This window comes from Equus asinus, chromosome 11 (genome assembly GCF_041296235.1).
Source record: "Equus asinus isolate D_3611 breed Donkey chromosome 11, EquAss-T2T_v2, whole genome shotgun sequence".
In the NCBI taxonomy this organism is placed as follows: domain Eukaryota; kingdom Metazoa; phylum Chordata; class Mammalia; order Perissodactyla; family Equidae; genus Equus; species Equus asinus.
The window spans coordinates 73,041,457-73,048,951 of record NC_091800.1 but is presented as its reverse complement, the minus strand read 5'-3'; the positions used below and the strand labels follow the sequence as shown (position 1 = coordinate 73,048,951).

The 7,495-nt window shown below is 37.1% G+C and overlaps 1 pseudogene; it reads left to right on the top strand.

Annotated features, from left to right (window-relative positions):
- Positions 1-3,517: 3,517 nt before the first annotated feature.
- LOC106830195 (asparagine synthetase [glutamine-hydrolyzing]-like) lies at positions 3,518-5,766 on the top strand (annotated as a pseudogene).
- Positions 5,767-7,495: the final 1,729 nt, after the last annotated feature.

Below are 7,495 nucleotides of genomic sequence, written 5' to 3'. Positions count from 1 at the left end.
GCCCTCTTAATCAGGAAGACTGTTCCTTGCCAGAGACCTCAACCTGAGACTTCTTAGGAATCCTCCAGAAGCAGAAAACTGCAGGAAAACAGCTTCCACTCAGGACTATAAGAAAAAATTAATGACTGCGTGAAGGAGACAGCCCAAGAGCCAGGGAACACGCGAAGTCAGGGAACTAGCACCATACTTGTTGCACTTCAATCTGTACATATTTTCTTCATGTTCCCATATATTTCTTTCATCTTTTTTGGTCTGAGGCTCTGTATTGTTGATGAACAGCTTGTTACTTCCTAACTACAGTGCCTATAAGTAATGGTTTACTGGAGCCAGGTAGAATCAGTTTACGAGAATCCATTGTGAAATTATCAAGAATCTTGCCAGACGGTTGTTAAATCTTCAGTAGCTTGAAATCAGCCTGTGGAAATATTTACACAATGGAAATCAGAAAACACTACAAATCAGGGTCTCCCTCACTCTCATTCTCCCAGAGAATCTCCCAGAATTCTCCCAGAGAATTCTGTCACTGGCGCTGGACCAATCACGCTAAGTGACATCTTGATTTAAGGTCCTGCTGGATATTGATTTCCCATGCAAACTATGACCTGAAAACTCGCCGCCAATTCCTTTCACAATCGTGCTTGGCTCCAAAACAGGATGTTTCTTGTTAGAGGGAGAAGGGAAGATGCAGAATACGTCTTAATATTGTCTGGGAAAGGTAGGCACCATTGCTTGTCAGTATAAGCCTGGGCAACTCAGGACCAGCCTGTGTGTTTAATTCCTGTTATTAGCAAAGTAAGTTTCCATTTCCACACATGCGGAATGATCCCAATTTTTCATTTGTAGGCACAAACTGTCCTCACTCTGAACTCTTATTCTTTCTTAAAGTGAGCACTGAGTATTCTGACATAACAATAAGGGTGCATTCCAGGCTGGGCTGTTTTTCAGGCTGGGGAACTTCATGTGTTGAATGCAGATGGTGTAAACTCTTACTTAAATGCTAGGCTTAATTCCACTGTAATTATCTGTGCAATTATTTATTTAACATATATACCTCCTGTAAATTCTATCATAGTAGGGACTATACCTTTATTATTCACTGTTGTATCTCCTGTGCCTGGCACAAGTACTAGGCACACATTGTTGAATTAAAAAAATATATATATCATGACTTTATATTGATAGTTCCAATTCAAAGTTAAAATTACAATACTTTGTTTCTTATCTTCTTAACTTGTAAATCTTGGGTGCTAATAAAAGTAATATTTACTTGTTTTATAATATACAAAAGTATATTTATTTTATAATATTTTATAATGTACAAAAGTACAAGAACAACAATATTACTAACAGTAAACTTATTGAATAAAATTTAAAATATTTTTGCGGTTTTATTTGTCCTTAGAGTCTGTCTCTAGATTTGCCTATTCTAGATGTTTCATATAAATGGTATCACACAGTATGTAATTTTTTTGTGCCTGACTTCTTTCCCTTAGCAAAATGTTCATCCACGTTATAGCATCTATCAATACTCTTCTTTATTTTTTGAGTTATTTATCTATGATAGAAATTAGCTATTTTGTGTAATTTAAGCTGCAAATATTTTCTACCAGTTTTTCATTTGTCTTTTGACTTTATGATGTTTTTGCCAAGCAGAAGTTTATATCTATCTATCTATTTAGATAAATAGACAGATGTATTTTAATGTATCAATGTTTCTCTATGACTTCTGGAATTTGAATTATTATAGAAAGGCTTCACTCATGTCCAAGTTATAAAGAAATGGACATATATTTTTTCTTGAGCTTATGTTTTCACTTTTTTACATTGAAATAACTAATCTACTTGGAGTCTATTTTAATGTAAGGTAAAGGACATAAATCCAAATGTATGTTTTTTTAAATGACTCTCCAGTCATGCTAACACCAACTTTAAAAAGTTAATCTTTTCCTTCAATGATTTGAGATGCTACCTTCATCACATGCTAAATTTCCATATGTACTTGGAACTATTTCCATTGGTTTGCCTGTCTAGCCAGGCATCAACACCACATTGTTTTAATTATAGGGTCCTCATAGTAATTTTTAATATGTAGTAAGGCCAGTCCCCTCTTATTGCTCTTCCTTTTGAAGATGTTCATAAGTATTCTTGATTATTTATTTTTCAATATGAAGTTTAGGATCCAGTGCCAAGAAAAATTTTGCTGGCATCTTTTTGGGGAATTATATTAAATCTATATATTAACCTGGGGAGATTTGACATATTTATGTTGATTGGTCCTATCCAAGAACAAAGAATGTAGAGTTGCTATTTTTGTTTAATCCTACTTTTGTGATTTTTCAGGACTTTTTAAAAATCTTCCTCATATAGGCTTTGTGTATAATCTGTTAAAGCACGGTGATCCCATCCTCTGCATGATTGGGTCAGTTGAGTATGACCAATCATCTTAGCAACTCTTCTCTTTGAGGAGAGGTGAAGAAGTGGGCTGACAGGTAAACAAAAGAGCAAACATTTTCTATGTTCTACTTTCCCTGATTTTTGTTCTATTAACTCCACTGAGGGTTTTGCATATGTGTATGTTCCCAGCTATGCTATCATATAGCACAATTGAAACACTGTCTTTAGTAAGATTTACAAACAATATGGCCGAGCATGATGAGAGATGGGATTCACTAAAGAGCGAATTTTGGGATCTAGTGTATAATAGGGCTTTGGAGGAAAATTATTTTATTGTTTACTCAGTTGAGAGATTTCTGAAGGGACATTTCATCTACCCAATGAACTGATTCCAGAAGGAGTCAAGGAGAAATAGCAATCATTAGGAAAGTGGTTTCACAAAAGTAAAAGCAGGACTTTCCTGATATCCTGTTAGATGCTTTTCCTGTGAGAGACAGCTGTACTCCAGGTTAACTCTAGGCTTGCATTAAAACCTAATGGAATAAAAGAGTATATAAAATAAGGAAGTATAGGGGGAAAGGAAAAAGGCTATTTCTTTCTTCAAATCCTTCCAGCTCCTCTTCAGCTCAGAGAACAAAGAGGTTTATGATCTAGAACCAGCAGCAACCTTGTATTAATCATGTTCACCCATCTCTCTGTTGACACCATCATCTCAGCCTCTTCTGGGACCCTTGAGATACCCACAAGTTGGCAAAATAAAATACCTCCTCTTCCAAAAGGTTTCCCATACTTTGAATCTTTCTTATCACCCTTATTCCCTGTTAAAATGCACCAGAACACTCATACAATGGGGTACCATGTACCTGTAAAAAGGAATGAGGAAAATCTCTATATACGACAGTGGAGTGATTTTCAGGATATATTGTTAAGAGAAAAAATCAAGGTAGAGAAAAGAATGTATAGTTTGCTAGCATTTATCTAATAAAGAACTGTAGATATAGATATACATATACAGATATGCTTATATTAATAATAAACAATGTAGATATCCACAGTCCCTGCCTCCGTTCCTCCCACCAGTCTGGCTTGCTCATGCCCAGAGAGCCTGTAGCTCCCCTGCACCATGTGTGGCATTTGGACCCTTTTGGGCAGTGATGATTGTCTCTCTCATTAGTGTCTAAGTGATATGAAGATTACACACAGAAGTCTAGATGCATTTTGTCCTCAGAATGTCAATGGACATCAACTTCTGCTTTGGATTTCACCAGTTGGTGGTAGTTGACCAGCTGTTTGGAACGTAGCCAGTTGGAGCAAAGAAATATCCTTATTTGTGGCTCTCTTACAATGGTGAAATCTACAACCACAAGGTGATGAAACACCATTTTGAATTTGATTACCAGACCAAAGTTGATGGCGAGATAATCCTTCATCTTTATGACAAAGGAGGAACTGAGCAAACAATTTGTATGTTAAATGGGATGTTTGCATTTGTTTTATTGGATATCGCCAATAAGAAAGTGTTCCTGGGCACAGACACCTACGGAGTCAGGCCTTTGTTTAAAGCCATGAGAGAAGATGGATTTTTGGCTGTGTGTTCAGAAGTTAAAGGTCCTGTTAACTTGAAGCACACCACAATTCCTTTTTCAAAGTGGAAACTTTTCTTCCAGGACAGTATCAAGTTTTGGATTTAAAGCCAAATGGTAAAGTTGCATCAGTGAAAATGCCTAAATACCATTGCTGTAGAGATGAACATCTGCATGCCCTCTATAACAATGTGGAGAAACTATTCCCAGGTTTTGAGATAGAAATTGTGAAGAAAAAGTGAGGAGAATCAGAGACAGCAAGTATGGATACCTCTTTCAAGGACTCTAGCTATAAAGGAGAGTAAGAAATAGTGATGAGAGATATTACAGCATGTATGTCTATGCATATGTTATAAATGATCCAGTGGAGAGGAGGAAAACTGATGCTGCAGGAGACAGGGGGAAGAAGCCTTAAAACCGAACCTCAAACAAGGTATACCTGCTGTGATTCCATTGGGATAAAGTAATTAATGTTTGGGAAAGTAGATTTATTCATGTGATTTTTTTCTTCTTCATATACATGCATACTTCTGGATCCTTTGTGAGAATGCTATTACAAAACATTTGATGACATACAGAAGGACTGGATGCCTTTTATCAGGGAGCTTGGATTCCAGCTTGGTTGCTGTCACCCTGCTGAAGCAGCTAAGAGAGGCTCAAGCATAGTATGTTCTCCAGACATTTGCGCTTGGCATGGAAGACAGTCCCAATTCACTGGCTGCTAGAAAGGTGGCAAATCACATGCAGTGTGAACATCAGGAAGCCTTTTTTAACTCTGAGGAAGGCATTCAGGTTCTGCATAAAGTCATATTTTCCTTGGAAACTTATGACATTACAACAGTTCATGCTTCAGTAGATATATATTTAATTTCCAAGTACATTTGGAAGAACACAGACAGCATGGTGATCTTCTCTGGAGAAGGTTCAGATGAACTTACACAGGGTTATATATATTTTCACAATCAACTTCTTCTAAAAAAGTCAAGGAGGAGAGCGAGAGACTTCTGAAAGAACCCTATTTGTTTGATGTTCTCCACACAGATCAAACTACTGCTGCCCACAGCCTTGAACTGACAGTCCCATTCCTGGAACATCAATTTACTTCCTATTACTTGTCTCTGTTATCAGAAATGAGAATTCTGGAGAAGGGGATAGAAAAAAAATCTGAGAGAGATATTTGAGGACTCTGATCCAATACTTAAAGAGATTCTCTGGTGACTGAAAGAAGACCTCAGTGATGGGATAACCTCAGTTAAGAATTTCTGGTTTAGGGAGCTGGCCCCGTGGCCAAGTGGTTAAGTTCACATGCTCCGCTTCAGCAGCCCGGGGTTTCACCAGTTCAGATCCTGGGCGCAGACCTAGCACCACTCATCAAGCCACGCTGAAGTGGTGTCCCACATATCACAACCAGAAGGACCTACAACTAGAATATACAACTACGTACTGGGGGTCTTTGGGAAGAAGAAGAAAAAAAAAAAAAAGACTGGCAACAGATTTCAGCTCAGGTGCCAATTTAAAAAAAAAGAAAAGAAGAAGAAGCATTTCTGGTATAGGATTTTACAGAATATATTGATTATCAGGTTGATGATGCAAGGATGGCAACTTCAGGACAAAAGTTTCCCTTCAGTATCCTAAAACTAAAGAAGGCTATTACTACTAGAAAATCTTTGAATGCCACTACCCAGGGCAGTCTGACTGGCTGACCAGTTAATGGATGCCCAAGTGGATCAATGCCACTAACACTTCTGCCTGCACTCTGACCCATTACAAGTCAGCTGCCAAAGCTTAGGCACTCTCTAAGCTACAGACTGAAAGTGTTTCATCTTCCTGTGAAGGGTAGCAGGTTTGAGGGCAGGTAGGGACAGAAATGAGGGTCAACTCCTCAGACTTACTTGGACATGAAAAAAATAAAAATCTCAAATCTAAAAGACAACAAAAAATAAATCATAAAATTAAAAAGAAATGGTTACCAGTGGGGTGGGAGAAGGAATAAGATGGAGGAGACAGATATAGAAGTCAGACATGTTTTGTATACTTGACTTTGAAACTATGTAAATATTTTACACCTAAAACAAAATTAAATTTTAGGCAATCTCTAAGTATCCAAAGCAAAATGAAACAAATAAAAATACTAAGAATCTGCCAGAGCAATTTGGCAGGAAAAGGAAATAAAAGGAATCCGAATAGGCAATGAAGAAGTGAAACTCTCGCTGTTCGCAGATGACATGATCTTATATATAGAAAACCCCAAAGACTCCACTGGAAAACTATTAGAAATAATCAGCAACTACAGCAAAGTTGCAGGGTATAAAATCGACATACATAAATCAGTAGCATTTCTATACTCTAACAATGAACTAACAGAAAAAGAACTCAAGAACTCAATCCCATTCACAATTGCAACAAAAAGAATAAAATATCTTGGGGTAAATTTAACCAAGGAAGTGAAAGACCTATACAATGAAAACTACAAGACTTTCCTGAAAGAAATTGATGACGACGTAAAGAGATGGAAAGACATTCCACGCACATAGATTGGAAGAATAAACATAGTTAAAATGTCCATACTCCCTAAAGCAATCTACAGATTCAACCGTATCCCAATCAGAATCCCAATGTCATTCTTTACAGAAATAGAAGAAAGAATTCTAAAATTCATATGGGGCAACAAAAGACCCCAAATTGCTAAAGCAATCCTGAGAAAAAAGAACAAAGCCGGAGGCATCACAATCCCTGACTTCAAAACATACTACAAAGCTACAGTAATCAAAACAGCATGGTACTGGTACAAAAACAGGTCCACAGATCAATGGAACAGAATTGAAAGCCCAGAAATAAAACCACACATCTACGGACAGCTAATCTTCGACAAAGGAGCTGAGGGCATACAATGGAGAAAAGAGTCTCTTCAAAAATGGTGCTGGAAAAACTGGACAGCCACATGTAAAAGGATGAAAATTGACCATTCTTCTTCACCATTCACAAAAATAAACTCAAAATGGATCAAAGACTTAAAGATTAGACCTGAAACCATAAGGCTTATAGAAGAAAATACAGGCAGTACACTCTTTGACGTCAGTATCAAAAGGATCTTTTTGGACACCATGTCTTCTCAGACAAGGGAAACAATAGAAAGAATAAACAAATGGGGCTTCATCAGACTAAAGAGCTTCTTCAAGGCAAGGGAAAACAGGATTGAAACAAAAAAACAACGCACTAATTGGGAAAAAATATTTACAAGTTATATATCTGACAAAGGGTTAATCTCCATAATATATAAAGAACTTACACAGCTCAACAACAAAAAATCAAACAACCTGATCAAAAAATGGGCTGGAGACATGAACAGACATTTCTCCAAAGTAGATATATACTGGATGGCCAGTAAACACATGAAAAGATGCTCATCATCACTAATCATCAGGGAAACGCAAATCAAAACTACACTAAGATATCATCTTACATCTGTTAGAATGGCAAAAATAAACAAAGCAAAAAATGACAAATGTTGGAGCGGT